At 37.6% G+C, this 13,843-nt stretch overlaps 1 protein-coding gene across 1 annotated transcript in view; it reads right to left on the bottom strand.

Moving 5' to 3' along the window:
* Nucleotides 1–13,843, bottom strand: part of LOC139716234 (nephrin-like) — a 71,019-nt gene that overhangs the window by 43,950 nt on the left and 13,226 nt on the right. The window contains exon 2 of the mRNA XM_071627799.1: nucleotides 2,802–2,873. The gene's annotated coding sequence lies outside the window, so the exon portion shown is untranslated. The remainder of the gene's footprint in view (nucleotides 1–2,801; nucleotides 2,874–13,843) is intronic.

Below are 13,843 nucleotides of genomic sequence, written 5' to 3'. Positions count from 1 at the left end.
AATGCGTGTTGTAGCAAAATCAAACCGTACTCGATGGGTTAAGGTTATCTTTTCTGTTCGAGCTGTCAGGGGAGGAGGATTGGTTGAATGGTATTGCAGACAGCCTCGTACAAGGTAGGAGCAAATTCAATTGTGCATATGAATACCTTAATGCAAATTTTGGCACGTGTACAGGCTCAAAAAGATAAAAGGAAAGCAGAACATTATTCCCCTATCACTGCTAGTTATTGGCACCTCCAAGGTTTGAAATCGGCCTTTCTTTGAGACAAATTATCCCCTTCCCTGCCGTATAATATGAGAAACTGTCCTTTAATGCAGGACAGTGTCAGATCCGTATTAATGGCTTCCACACTGCACAGACACAGACAGCATGTTATCATATGGAACTAGGAAGATCAGAAACACAAACAGGAAAACTGTAATAAATTGAATGTGACCGCAGAGCTCCAAAAGGACAAAAAACAACTGAAAGAAAAATGGCTGTAGAGCCCACACTTTTTATTGAGACCACCCCCATCCCCTCCACACACATTTCTTCCAAAGGAAGAAAAAATAAACTTTAGAAGGAAGTGATCGTTCTGGCTTTGGGAATCCCAATATGTCAATGATGGTATTATTTTACTGGGGGAATAGATACTTAATGTAAACAACTGTTCACTAATAATCACAAAAATGGTGTTAAGATGATGGCAATGAGCTCTAAAGACATACTTTCAAAATCATAAAATAATTTCTGTCATAAGGAAAACAATAAACCAAAACAAAGATGCGAGCTAGCATATCGTATATCCATGCATGTTTAGTAATTCAATAACAGACTTCATCTGAAAGTATCCAAACCAGCCCCTCCTGAATGTCATTCGAGTTTAACCCGTTGAGGACGGTTTGATTTTGCTACAACACACATTTCCCATAGACACGCACCCGAGTACACTCGGGACTTATCCTCAACGGGTTAACAAGCATTGAAAGTGTGTTTTTAAAAGTGCGATTCACAGTGATGCAAACTACAGTGGGATACAATTTCATGAGATTTGCCAATCACTATGTTTTTTTTCGTGGTATAACATTGTGTACTTAAAATTGATTACATAGGGGAGAAGTTTGATTATATTTTCTCCAAATTTTGGTTAATTTGCATCTTTTGTCAAACTACCCGCAGAAAGGGGTGGAAGAAAAAAAAAAGGGGGGGAGTGAGTACAGAGGATGAAATGATTAAAACCCACACATAGCTGTGAAACACCACTTCCTAAATAACATTGCCACATCCTGTCTCCGCCATAAACATTGTACCTACATAACGCTACATCTATTTATAAAGACACTGTTTGTAAAGACCCATGCAACTGAATTTTAATAAAAAATAAATGCCGTGGACAAAAGTAATATTACTCAAATTGCAAGACTATGCTGACATTAATTTCTTTGATCACAGATATCAGAATTTATCATCTTGAGGCAGAATTCAGTTGTATTATAAAATTCACATTTACTGTAAAAGTGGAAATTTTCGAGGTGTTGTAATTTTCGCGCATTTCGCACAACCAAAAACTAGTGCGAAAATAAAAGCACGCAAACATTTTGCTTGCCATATGTTCCTGTGCGTGATGTCTTGATTCCGCGGAACTAAAAACATGCGAAACTCTTCTTACTAGGCCAAGCGCGAAAAATTAGTTGCGCTAAAATATCCACTTTAACAGTATATGCATACCCTTCTAAATGTGGATGGTTGTGGGTATGACCTAATTCCTTCTATGGGCACATGTATTACACTAACAGAGAGGGTAGGGTAGAATAGGGAAAAAATCGAATTATGGCTAAAACAGGGCTCCACACTAACTTTTATTTATGGTTACCCAAAGGCAAACATCCGACCTTTTTTGGTGGCCCGATCAGGCCACCAAAGTCTTCATTTCTGAAATTTTGGTGGCCCGATGTGCATTTTTGGTGGCCCCGGGCCACCAGGCCACCATTAGTGTCGAGCCTTGGATAAAACATCTGAGTTTCAAATGTTGGTGGTGCAAGAAAAGTAAGAGATAACTGAGGAAACAAAAAGAAGGGGAAACAAATGGCAAAATATGAAACACCATTGCACCCGATTCAAATATCACACAGCTTTATATCAAAGCTGGACATCATAAAAGGGTAGGGCATGGCATACTCCACAAATGTGCATCGATACCCATTAGCCTGCAGTTTGAGCATTCCAATGAGGTGGAGAGGATGACACCCACAATGCAATAAAGATTGGATCATCGAAGGCAAGCACCTTTCGCAATATGCGGATAACAATCACTGGAAGCTGGGATGGCTGTATCATTTCCACGGTAACATTCTAACAAGACCTTCTATCAAAAACAGTCATGAATTTTCAGGAGAGCAAAAAACCTTTTAAACCGTTTTAATTTCACAACATTTTTTGCAAAACACCATTAATGCTGCAGTCACATAATGCCGAAACACTATTTGGGATTACAGTAATTATTTGTAATTAATGCTTTAAAACAAAAATCTTGATTTTGATATAAAAAAACTGAGTTAAGATTTTGTGAAATATGCCAATTGATATACAAGGTTTTGTCACCCCCGAGACGTTATGTGTACACTTCTAGTCATATCACACATTACATACATCTTGTACACACTCACTAACACACACGCAATGAGAAAGGTAGAGGAAAAAAAAAAAGGGGTAGGAGAAAGAGAGAGAGATTTATCTATCCATAGACCCTGTGGTAGGGTCCATGGATCTACAATGTATGGAAGGTAACAATCTGGCAAAAGGCACAGTTCATACGTACCCACAAATGTGAAAGCACCAGCAGAGCCTAATGTCCTTTCAACGACAGGCTGCGAACCTCACCGCTCGTGATCTGCACATAAAGATAAAATTGGAAAGAGAATTGAGTGATCTGTCAGCGATGTGGGACAATCCTGCAATCCTGCTGCTCTGCCGGGGTCTATTCCTGTCGCTAATTACGCTCTGCTCTCAAACAGACTAAACATGGCTGTCTCCTCTGGAGGGACCCACACAACATCCTGTGTAGACTCACAAGGCTCTGTTCACACTACCTCTCTGGAAATATCATTGTCATGCTTGCAAAACTTCATGAAGTGCAAAGATATTTAATTCCAGTTTCTATTCATTTTTTTTTTTTTTTTTTTTTTTTTGGGGGGGGGGGGGAAGGGTCAGTAATTGGATGCATATTTAATAAAGCTCACGGTCTTTAATCAAATTAAACATACATTCATATGAAATATAAACCAAGAAGAAACAGACAAGGGGGATTACCAGGAATCCCCCAAACCTTTTTATTACCTTTAAGGCATTATTACATCAAAGAAATGTCATTCAAAATTTTCAGTTTCACAGATACCTTCTTGTTACAACATACTTAACAACACATGGATTTATTGTTAAAGTTGAATGTATTACAATCATCAATGACACACATTAAAGAGACCACGAAACAATTCAATTGAGATGAGAGAAAAAAAAAAATGACATCAAAGTTCATTTGATTTCACACAGCTGATTTATTCATTGCTACAGAAAGTGAATGGAAAACACAGACGTCACCGTCATTCCATTTCATATTGCAGAGATTGAGTGTGAGCCTGATTTGATGTACAAGAAGAGTACCCCAGATGTGACCTAGTTTGCTCATCGCTTTCTTCCAACCCCAAATTTCTACCCCGAAGTGCTTCTGATATGTCATCAGCGTCTGCTTCAACTTGCATCAATAGAGAAGTGAGAGCAGGGAGTTAACATTGGACAACCTAATTTAGGTTTAAAGAAAAATATGCAGCGCAATTTAGAAACAAACATTTATTCAGGTCTGACTCATTAAATGCTCATCAGATTGGAAATATCATCACTCCCAACCAATACTGCAACCACAAAATGTTATGTCAGAGGGTTACAAACATACTGCACTGTATATGTTTCAAATAGTTAATCAAATCAAACAAACTGATTTTGGTAACAAGTATTTCCATGGACACCCGCCTGAGTTTACTAAGGGACTGTCTTCATTCTTTTTATCACTATTTCAAACCAGACTGTGGGGGTGGGGTGGGGGTGGGGCTGACTGGAAAGAGGTCCCTGTGAGCATCAGGAAAGGTGGTAATATCACTGCACTTCCTATTACCCCGTATTCCACTGTGAATGTCAACTTTAACAGGATTGGACAAGGGTTGTACAGTAATGTTCTTGACAAAGGGGGTCATATGGTCAAATGATTGCGATGTAGCAGCACCCTGGGGATTTGAGGAGAATGGGTTAGAGGAGGAGGGATGCACAGGAAGATGCTAGTATTGCAAGGTAATGGGGAGGAGTGATAAGGAGTTGGGATGAGGTAATAGATGGGGTGAGAGGGAGAAGACACGGGCCAAAGGGGAGGGGTGGGGATAAAGGAAAATGGAGATGATATGGATTGAAGTGGTAGGAGGAGGAGGCAAAGGGGGTTAAGGATGGTAGAGGAGAGGGGATGGCATGAAAGAAGGGTAGAGTTAAAGTGGAGAATGTGAAGAAGGAAAGTGGGTGGATGGAAGGGTGGGTGGTGGTAAAGGAAAAGGGTCACAGAGGAAGGGAAGGTGTTGTTGAATGGTAGAGTGGGGGTGAGGGGGGTTGGGTTAAAAGGGTAGGTGGGGTCAAATGGTAGAATGGGAGGAGAAGGAGTTGGGGTTGAAAGAGTAGATGGGGTTGAAGGAAGGGGTGGTGGTGAAGGTGGTGGGTTTGAAGGATGTGTGGGGTTGAAGGGGAGTAGAGGGGAGTGGTGGTTGTAAAGAAGAGAGTTGGGGCGGGGAGGTGGCCACCTCCCTGGTTGGGGTGAGAGGGAGGGATGGGATGATGGTGAAGGGAAGGGGTAAGGTTGTAGTGTAGGAGGGGTGGAGGTAAAGGGGAAGGGCGAGACTGAAGCAGAGGGAAGAGAGGTGGTATAAGGAGTGATGTGAGTAGTATGTTTTGAGGAGAGTAGGTGAACATGGGATGTGAGGTATTGAAGGTGAGAAGTGGTATTAAAGGGTGTGTACAGTTCTGGTTGAGGTGAGGATTTGGCTTTTAAAGTTTTGCGAGATATTCAGTAACAACTCTACAAGATGTCAAAGAGCATGCAATTCTTAGGGGTATCAAAAGTTTATTTGATGAAAATCGGTTTTGAAATGGCTGAGATATCCAAAAACAGAGTGAAACAAAGAGATCCTCATAAAAGGCGTGGCCTGTTGCCTTTTATTATTCTCACTTTTTTTGATATCTCAGCCATTTAAAAACCAATTTTCATCAAATAAACACTGAATCCTTCTTAAAATTACATGTTCTTTCATATTTCATAAAATGTTTCTGATTATCTCATTTAGGAATGTTGTAAACCTGAATCCCCACCTCAACCAGTACTGTACAGTCCCTTTAAGGTGGAGTGGGGATTGGGTGATGGGAGGGGTGAAAACGGAATTGGTAAGGAGTGCAAGAAAAGAGGGAAGGGGATTGAGTAAGAATAAGGAAGAAGGCTGGAGGTATAGGGGGACTGGTATGAGAGCTGGAAGAGGCAGGGGAAAAATCGACATGATACATTGAAGAGATCATCAGATCTGAAGTGCAGGAGATGAGGGAGCATGACAGAGGTGTATACTGTATGATGATGTGGGGGGGGGGGGGGAGTGGAAGAAATCCACATTGAACAGATCATCAGATTTGTAGTCTGCTTTAAGAGCGCTTTTGACGTGGTATGATGGTGTCTGGATATCCCATCATTCCTTCCAAGGCTCATCCGAAGCCAAGCGCATCATACTTTTATGGTAGGCTGGCCTCGCACCCCCTTTCTTTTCCCAAGCACTCCGAGGGTGGCTCGGTGAGATTAGAAGACATCTGTCAGAAATCAAGCCTCTCTCAGTGACTTGCAATGAGCCTTGACGGCACACACCAACATTACATCAAGCAACTCATTTCCTATGCACATGTACACTGGGTTTCCTGCTTTTACTTGCTTCCCATTCCTAGCACGAACATCTAGAATGTAAGCCAACTTAAAGGACAAGTTCACCCTCATAAACATAAGGATTGAGAGAATGTAGCAATATTAGTAGAACACATCATTGAAAGTTTGAGGAAAATCAGACAATCCGTTCAAAAGTTATGAATTTTTGAAGTTTTTGTGCAGTAACCGCTGGATGAGAAGACTACTGCAGTGTATGAATAACTTAGATGTCACATGCGTACAACAATATAAGGAAAATATAAAGAGAATTTCACAAAATTCCATCTTTTGAAAAAAGTACACATTCCCCTGACTCGTTTCCGACAAATGTTATGGGTAATATTGTTCCCCCTGCCTATAGAAAGAGGCAAGTCACGTGCTCTTTTATTATGCGAAAAAAGTGAAAATATGTTGAATTTTCTTTTACATTTTCTTGATACTGTTGTACGCATATGACTCACAAGCTGTAGTAGTCTCTTCATCCAGCGGTTCCAACACAAAAATTTTAAAAATTCATAACTTTTGCATCGATTGTCCAATTTTCCTCAAACTTTCACTGATGTGTTCTACTAATATTGTTGCATTCTCTCAATCCTTATGTTTATGAAGGTGAACTTGTCCTTTAAAGGGATAGTATAGTTTTGGCTGAAGTAGAGTATTCAGACTTTAACTCTTTACAAGATAATGAGAAACTTTATGAAATATTAAAAAGCATCAAATCTTTATATAAGAGGAATTCAAAGTTTATTTGACGAAAGTCATCTAAGAAATGACTGAGATATTCACAAACAAAGTAAAACAAAGTGGTCTTAATAAAAGATGGGTCCCATCTTTTATGAGAACCTCTCTGTTTTTACATCTCAGCCATTTCAAAACCAGTTTCTATCTTCTGGCATTAGTTGACTAGACTTTAATAAACATGTAGGCCTACATGACATTTTTCAATCCATAAGCCTAGGCCTATTTGGCAAAATCATAACAGTTTTCTGCTCAGATACTTTAACGTTTATGTAATCAATACTTTGATAATAATGGTGTCGTATAACATGATGTGAAGGCCTTACATTTGTACAATAAAAAGATAATTTAGACGGAAAGAAGATATACTTTACTGTTCATGACACACATTTTATAATATTACATCTCCACAAAGGTCTACAAATGTAGGTCCTAATTATCCCTTAACCCATTGAAGAGCAGTCCAAAGCATACTTGCGTGGTGTCTATGGGAAAAGCATTAAAGCAAAATCAGTTCGTCCCATTTTGATGGGTTAATTATCCACTATGACACAATGAGGCAAGTTCATTGTCCACACATTACAAATACGATGTGTAGCTTACGTTGTATGACTCACCGGGAATGCTTGAAAAAAATAAGAGAAAAAAAAAACACACCACACGGATGAAAGTGGTACATAAGATAACATTTAAGTTCTATTTTGTTTAATATCACTAGACTGCCACTACTTTGTTCTCTTGATCATTATCACAGCATTCCTTGCCTATTGTAATTTTTTGATGGCGGTAATGATCACCTTTAACTCATTATGTGCCATGCTCGCATGCTCGACTCAGTCAACGGCCTACCAAGTTTGCATATTTTTAATACTCACACGCACAAACCTGCCCAAAGCAATCGATAAATCAGCAAATGCCATAATACAACCAAAGCCTCTCAGTCGCTAACAATCCAGTTTCTCACCCATGTGCTTGCATTATGTAGTGATTTGAATATTAAGTGGTGTTCCTTATTAATGCACATTTTCATATAAATTGTAAGTTTCTTTCACTGTTACATGCAAAAGCCATGATACCTCAGCATTTATTGTAGCTACTAGTCATTTGAGTTTTGACAGAAAAATAATAGGGGCCTGATAGATTGAGGGTTCATAAAATTTACATCAAAGCAATGCTAGGAATTTGCTCTACAACTTTGCACATTGCATGTTTATACACATGTACATAGTCAAGAATAACAATAAAACTAGATAAAACATGCAAGTTACATGGAGATGAAAATCAGAATGTTTTTCTAAGGCATGCCTGCATTGGAGTCTCAGAATAATGCAGCACACAAGGGGTATACATCATGGGGCATCCAAAAAAATTAATACAATTGTCATTTCTTTATCATTATGAGTACTACTAAGTACTACTATTTATAATATTATCAATTAGCAGAGCACTATCAGTAACATCCCTATAGTTATCCAAAAATTATTATTATTATTTTTTTTTAATGTGTAAGAGTTTGTCATCTCCAACTCAAATGAGAGGTCTGATCAATGGACCTAGAGCAAAACAGGGGATGTCATTTTAAGGATCCGACATTCATTAGTACTAATATCATTTTAATAATAAGGGCCTACCACTTTGATTGCAACCATCATTGCCATTACTTAATCATCATCATTTATCAAATAATGATAATAATAATGAATGATAATAATGATAATAATAATAATAATAATGATAATAATAACAATAATAATCTTTATTCTTTATAATCATTATGAATATTATTAGTATTACTATTGTTATATAGTTTTGTTAGCATCTCAACCATTGCTCATACAGCATTGTTATCATAAATTTTACACATTTTCACAAAGTACTTTACTTTAAAGGGTCATACTGATATTTTATATTAAAGGCATAATATACCATTTGCAGATGAAACAAAAACCCAGCATCAGTGCTTTAAAATAGTTTTAAAATGTGAGATAGGGATAGAAACAACCACTGTAAGAATTTGAATCATTAAAATCGATGTTAAGTATTCTTGAATATACAAAATGTGAATAATAGTTATAATAAAAATGTTTACAAATTAAACCGTCTACAGTTACGGTTTATCAAGAAAAATACTTATATCTCCTTATATTTTAGGCTTTATTGAGAAAATGTTATATGGTAGGGTGTTTTGTGATACAACAGACCTACTCATATGCATCAAATGTGATATCTTGAACATTTATTAGATCACTGCTCCCAAAGGTAAACTGGACCTTTAAATGTTTGTTCTTTTTTTTTCATTTTGACATCCTATCAAAGATGAAGAAGACATTCACATCGTACAATGTTTACATGTTTTCTATCAAAGCTGTATGTACAGTGTACAATAGTCCCTTGTTAACCCGTTGAGGACGAGTCCCGAGTATACTCGGGCAGGTGTCTATGGGTAATGCGTGTTGTATCAAAATCAGTCCGTCCTCAACGGGTTAATGTTATAACGAGGTTGGAGAGCATGATACAGCAATGTACCTGATACCTGATATAGCATGGTAATTTTGCAAGACCCATGCAGGGGCAGATCCAGATATTCCATAAAGAGGGGGTGCCTTTACAATGAGGGGGGGGGGCACACCCCTCCCCCCATTGTTTCTTTTTATTTCTTGTGTTTGATAGCAAAAAATAAAGAGGGGGCATCCTGTGCATTCCCCCTGGATCCACCACTTGTACCATTACTTTTATATTCTTCTATATTAATCGGATGTAATTTGTAAATGTTATTGGTCCAAAGATATGATGAACGGTTAATCAGCTGTATTAGAATTTCAGAGGAAGAGGAGAATCATCTTACGTGTATGTTGATGGTTCAATCCGGAGATAAACTTGATACCCAATAAATACGTTAGGCACATATACTATGTTTTTGTTTGGTTTTTTTACCTGATCTCAAGCATCATATTACCCCAGATGTGTAGTGTGTGGTTCTATTGGAAACTGACATAATGTTACACTTAATGCTCACAAATGTGTCGGCCTACATGTTATAGAGCACAAAAGACAGCTGACAATATGACGTGGCATACTTAGCTAGCTCGCTATACGTGGCATGAGAACTGAAATAAGGTAGTCACTATCTTCTATTGTAAGAGTACACAATGCTGTTCATGATGCTTCACTGATATTGAAAAGGTTGAACAGATGTAAAATCTACAGTATAATGTTGAAGATAAAGTAGGATCCTTTGTTTGCTTTTGTTCTGTTTTGTTTTTAATCTTCATGCACATTGTGGCCATCAGTTTATGTCATCTAATGTATTTTGATCATCGGTCCAAATTCCAATCATGCAAGATTATTACATTTTTTTTTTTTTTGAGGACTTTTACAAAATCACTGAGAATACATTATATTTTATGTGATCCTGTTTCAAGTCACACTTCATAAAAAGAAAACAAAAATGCTCAAAGACATATTAAACACACTATTCAAAATTTCTCTGCTTGCAGAAATTTGTTTACTAGGCCAATTATTCTTCATATTCATAATAAGATGTAAAAGACAACCATCTATTCACCCGTTGAGGATGAGTCTCGAGTATACGTATACTCGGACAAGTGTCTATGGGAAAGCGTGTTGTAGCAAAATCCGTCCGTCCTCGAGGGGTTAAAGTTTGATGATGTATGCTAAGACTGCTATGAATGGATTTTGATATTGCAATGATGTTGACTGAAAAGATTTGCATCTAATGGCCCCAGTCAGATCCACACCATTCCTCTCTCTCTCTCTTTCTCTCTCTCTCTGAAAGTAGACATCTATGAACTACTAAACACACAGTGAGGATTAGTCATCCGGTCTGACTCCTGGGGAACACATGATTAGGGCTAGACTTGAGTCATGAGATTAAAGCCAGCCATGATTGCTTTGACAGGGCTGTGTATGTTCTGTGACACGCTTGATTGGAGGGCAAGAGATGGAGAGCGAGAGAAGAGAAAAAAAGTGTGTACATGGTGGTGATGATGGGGATGACTTTGGCGACTCTCAAGCCCCGTTCGTACTGCAGTCCTGATCCTGTGTTCTCCAGTTTTCCACCTGGCAGACGATCATCTAGAATGAACACAGGATAACATTCCCAATCATAACACAAAGTGAGGAGCTGTATCATTTATACACAGTAACAAGCCTCTCATAGCTATAGCGGGGTGGGACTTTCATTGTAGGCCTACATTACCATGGTTACTATGGTCATGAGCGTCTTTTAATACAGGTAGGGCCTACATTGTACATCACTTCACTGATTCATTCTTGGAGTAGTTCCAACTTTAGAATTGGATGTGAAATGAAATGTTCTTCTATCAAAAACTGAACATAGTTTTTGATGAAAGATTAATTATGAAATCATCTCTCACAGAGCAAGAATGAAGTAACGGATAATGTCTACTTCAGAAAAATTAAAGGACAAGTTCACCTTCATAAACATAAGGATTGAGAAAATGCAACAATATTAGTAGAACACATCAGTGAAAGTTTGAGGAAAATTGGACAATCGATGCAAAAGTTATGAATTTTTTAAATTTTTGTGTTGGAACCGCTGGATGAGGAGACTACTACAGCTTGTGAGTCATATGCGTACAACAGTATAAAGAAAATATAAAAGAAAATTCAACATATTTTCACTTTTTTCGCATAATAAACGAGCAATTGACTTGCCTCTTTCTAAAGGCAGGGGGAATAATATTACCCATAACATTTATCGGTAACGAGTCAGGGGAATGTGTACTTTTTTCAAAAGATGAAATTTTGTGAAATTCTCTTTATATTTTCCTTATATTGTTGTACGCATGTGACATCTAAGTTATTCATACTCTGCAGTAGTCTTCTCATCCAGCGGGTACTGCACAAAAACTTCAAAAATTCATAACTTTTGAACGGATTGTCTGATTTTCCTCAAACTTTCAATGATGTGTTCTACTAATATTGCTACATTCTCTCAATCCTTATGTTTATGAAGGTGAACTTGTCCTTTAAGAAAACATTTCAATTTTATATTGTAAAACAACCTTGTTTTGAAACCCAAGTCTCAGCAGCAGAATAGTATTGTGGGTTTCTGGGGGCAGGCTTGTGAGGAAGACTCTTGGTTTGCAACCTACGAAATTTTACTGACAGTGACGTAACACAATCTCCAGAGGCATTCCCCTCTTTGTGCTACACTATAGGCCTACATGCAAATGGTGTACAATGTAGCCTGATTTTTACTCCAATCTCGTGCTTTGTTCGCGCCCCATTTTGTGCAAGGTTAATCTCACAACCATTTAAACTGACGAGGGGGACACAGCAAAACCTCAGAAAATTAGCTTTAATATCGCATGTTTGTGCTCCGTTGATGCTCAGTATGAACGGGGTAAGAAGTGTGTGACTGATTACTATGAGTGTGCTGCACATTAGACAGCATTATTTACCTATTCTACCACTTGGGTGGTATACACGCAGAATGCTTTCAATCAATTTCCAGTTGCTGTAATGAAACATATCCCTGTTCTTTCAATTCTTTCTAGTACCTGCCAAATTGCATATATTGCTGTTGTGTGCTCACCATACATGCAACTCTGGACAGAAATTCAATTTCACAGTAATCTGATTCCAAGGTTGATGTAATACTGGTTGACTATGATACTTTGAAACCTACATTTTCTCACCTCTGAATTTAAATAACGAAATGGAAAAAAAAAAGAGGCTATATTGCATCATCAACAATACCAGTTCAGCTTTCAAAAAAAAAAAAGAAAAATAAAGATATGTAACTTGGGATTTATCCATAAAAAATACCACTTTTCAGATTCTATCTATCACACGGTTACACATTGTTATTATGAGCTAGCTTTTATTTTATACAACTACAACTTTGTATCACTTTGAGTTTACTTACTTTTCTTTCTAATGACGATGCAATCTTTCAAAATGAAGATGCAATAGAACGATCTACTCACTTGAATAATCCTATCATTCTCTGTTTTGATTCACTCTTTTCCCCCATGTATTAGTGGTTTTGTTGGTTTTGTTTTCTTTCTAATGATGCTGAGCTACTGCAGATCACTGTCCTCAAGTGTGAACACAGCAGGAACAAGTGGGAAGAAAGTTATCTGATCAGATGACAACACATAGGAAGTGTTTGGAGGAGTATTTTGTCATGAGAAGAGTTTCACTTTCACCACCATGTCTGGGATCTGTCCCAATATCTGTCCAAGTGGGGGATTCTCTCTCTAGTCTCACTTCAAGTCACTTTCTTCTTGTGTGTGTGTGTGTTTTGTTTTTTGTTTTTCAGAAGGGCGAGGGAAAGGGGAAATTTTTCACTTGCTCAAGCTTCACTTCTAGTCATTTCTTATAGAGATCCTCTATCCATGGACCCTACCACATAGGGTCCATGTGGTAGGGCCCATGCTCTATCTATTGATCTACAATGTAGGGGCCTATGTGTATAATAGATGGCTCGTATTTGCTGTCTCTTTATCTGTTGTGGATACAGACCACAAAATCTAGCAATGGGCACAAAGGTATGATTCACTACAATAAAGCATACACTAAACCATAGAGTCATAATGTATTCATACAGACTTGCACTATTGTGAATAATCCTCACCAACTCCCTGCCATGTTTCTCAACAACTTGTTTCCATTGAATGATGTGTACTAAGGGGGGTAACATTGAATGTTTGATTAGGATTTTTTTTTTCTGCATACATTTGTACCTTCCAGCATTGCTGAGCAACACAAAATAAAAATGAATAAATAAAATAAAATAAAATAAAATAAAATGAAATGAAACAAAATGAAATAAAAAATAAAATAAAATAAAGAGCACTCCAATTTGAAAAAAAAACAAACAAACAAACAAAAAACAAACTACACATAATTTTACAAGTACATATGAATTTGAATTTGAAGGAGTCCTTGTAAAGACAAAAACAGATGCAGATCTATATAATTGCAGGTGGAAGATAGATAAATAGGTTTTAATAGAGAATGAAAAACACAGAGATAGTGAGAGAAGGGGAGAGAGCAGGTACAAAGGTCATAATGTTTGAACTTTCTATAAAAGGAGAAGGGAAAATAGAGTGGTAAAATAGAAAATGACATACAGGAAA

This window comes from Diadema antillarum, unplaced genomic scaffold, assembly GCF_040938485.1.
Source record: "Diadema antillarum isolate AM-2024a unplaced genomic scaffold, OU_Dant_1.0 scf00000063, whole genome shotgun sequence".
In the NCBI taxonomy this organism is placed as follows: Eukaryota; Metazoa; Echinodermata; class Echinoidea; order Diadematoida; family Diadematidae; genus Diadema; species Diadema antillarum.
Note: the sequence above shows the minus strand (reverse complement) of the source record. Positions and strands in the feature narration are given on the sequence as shown.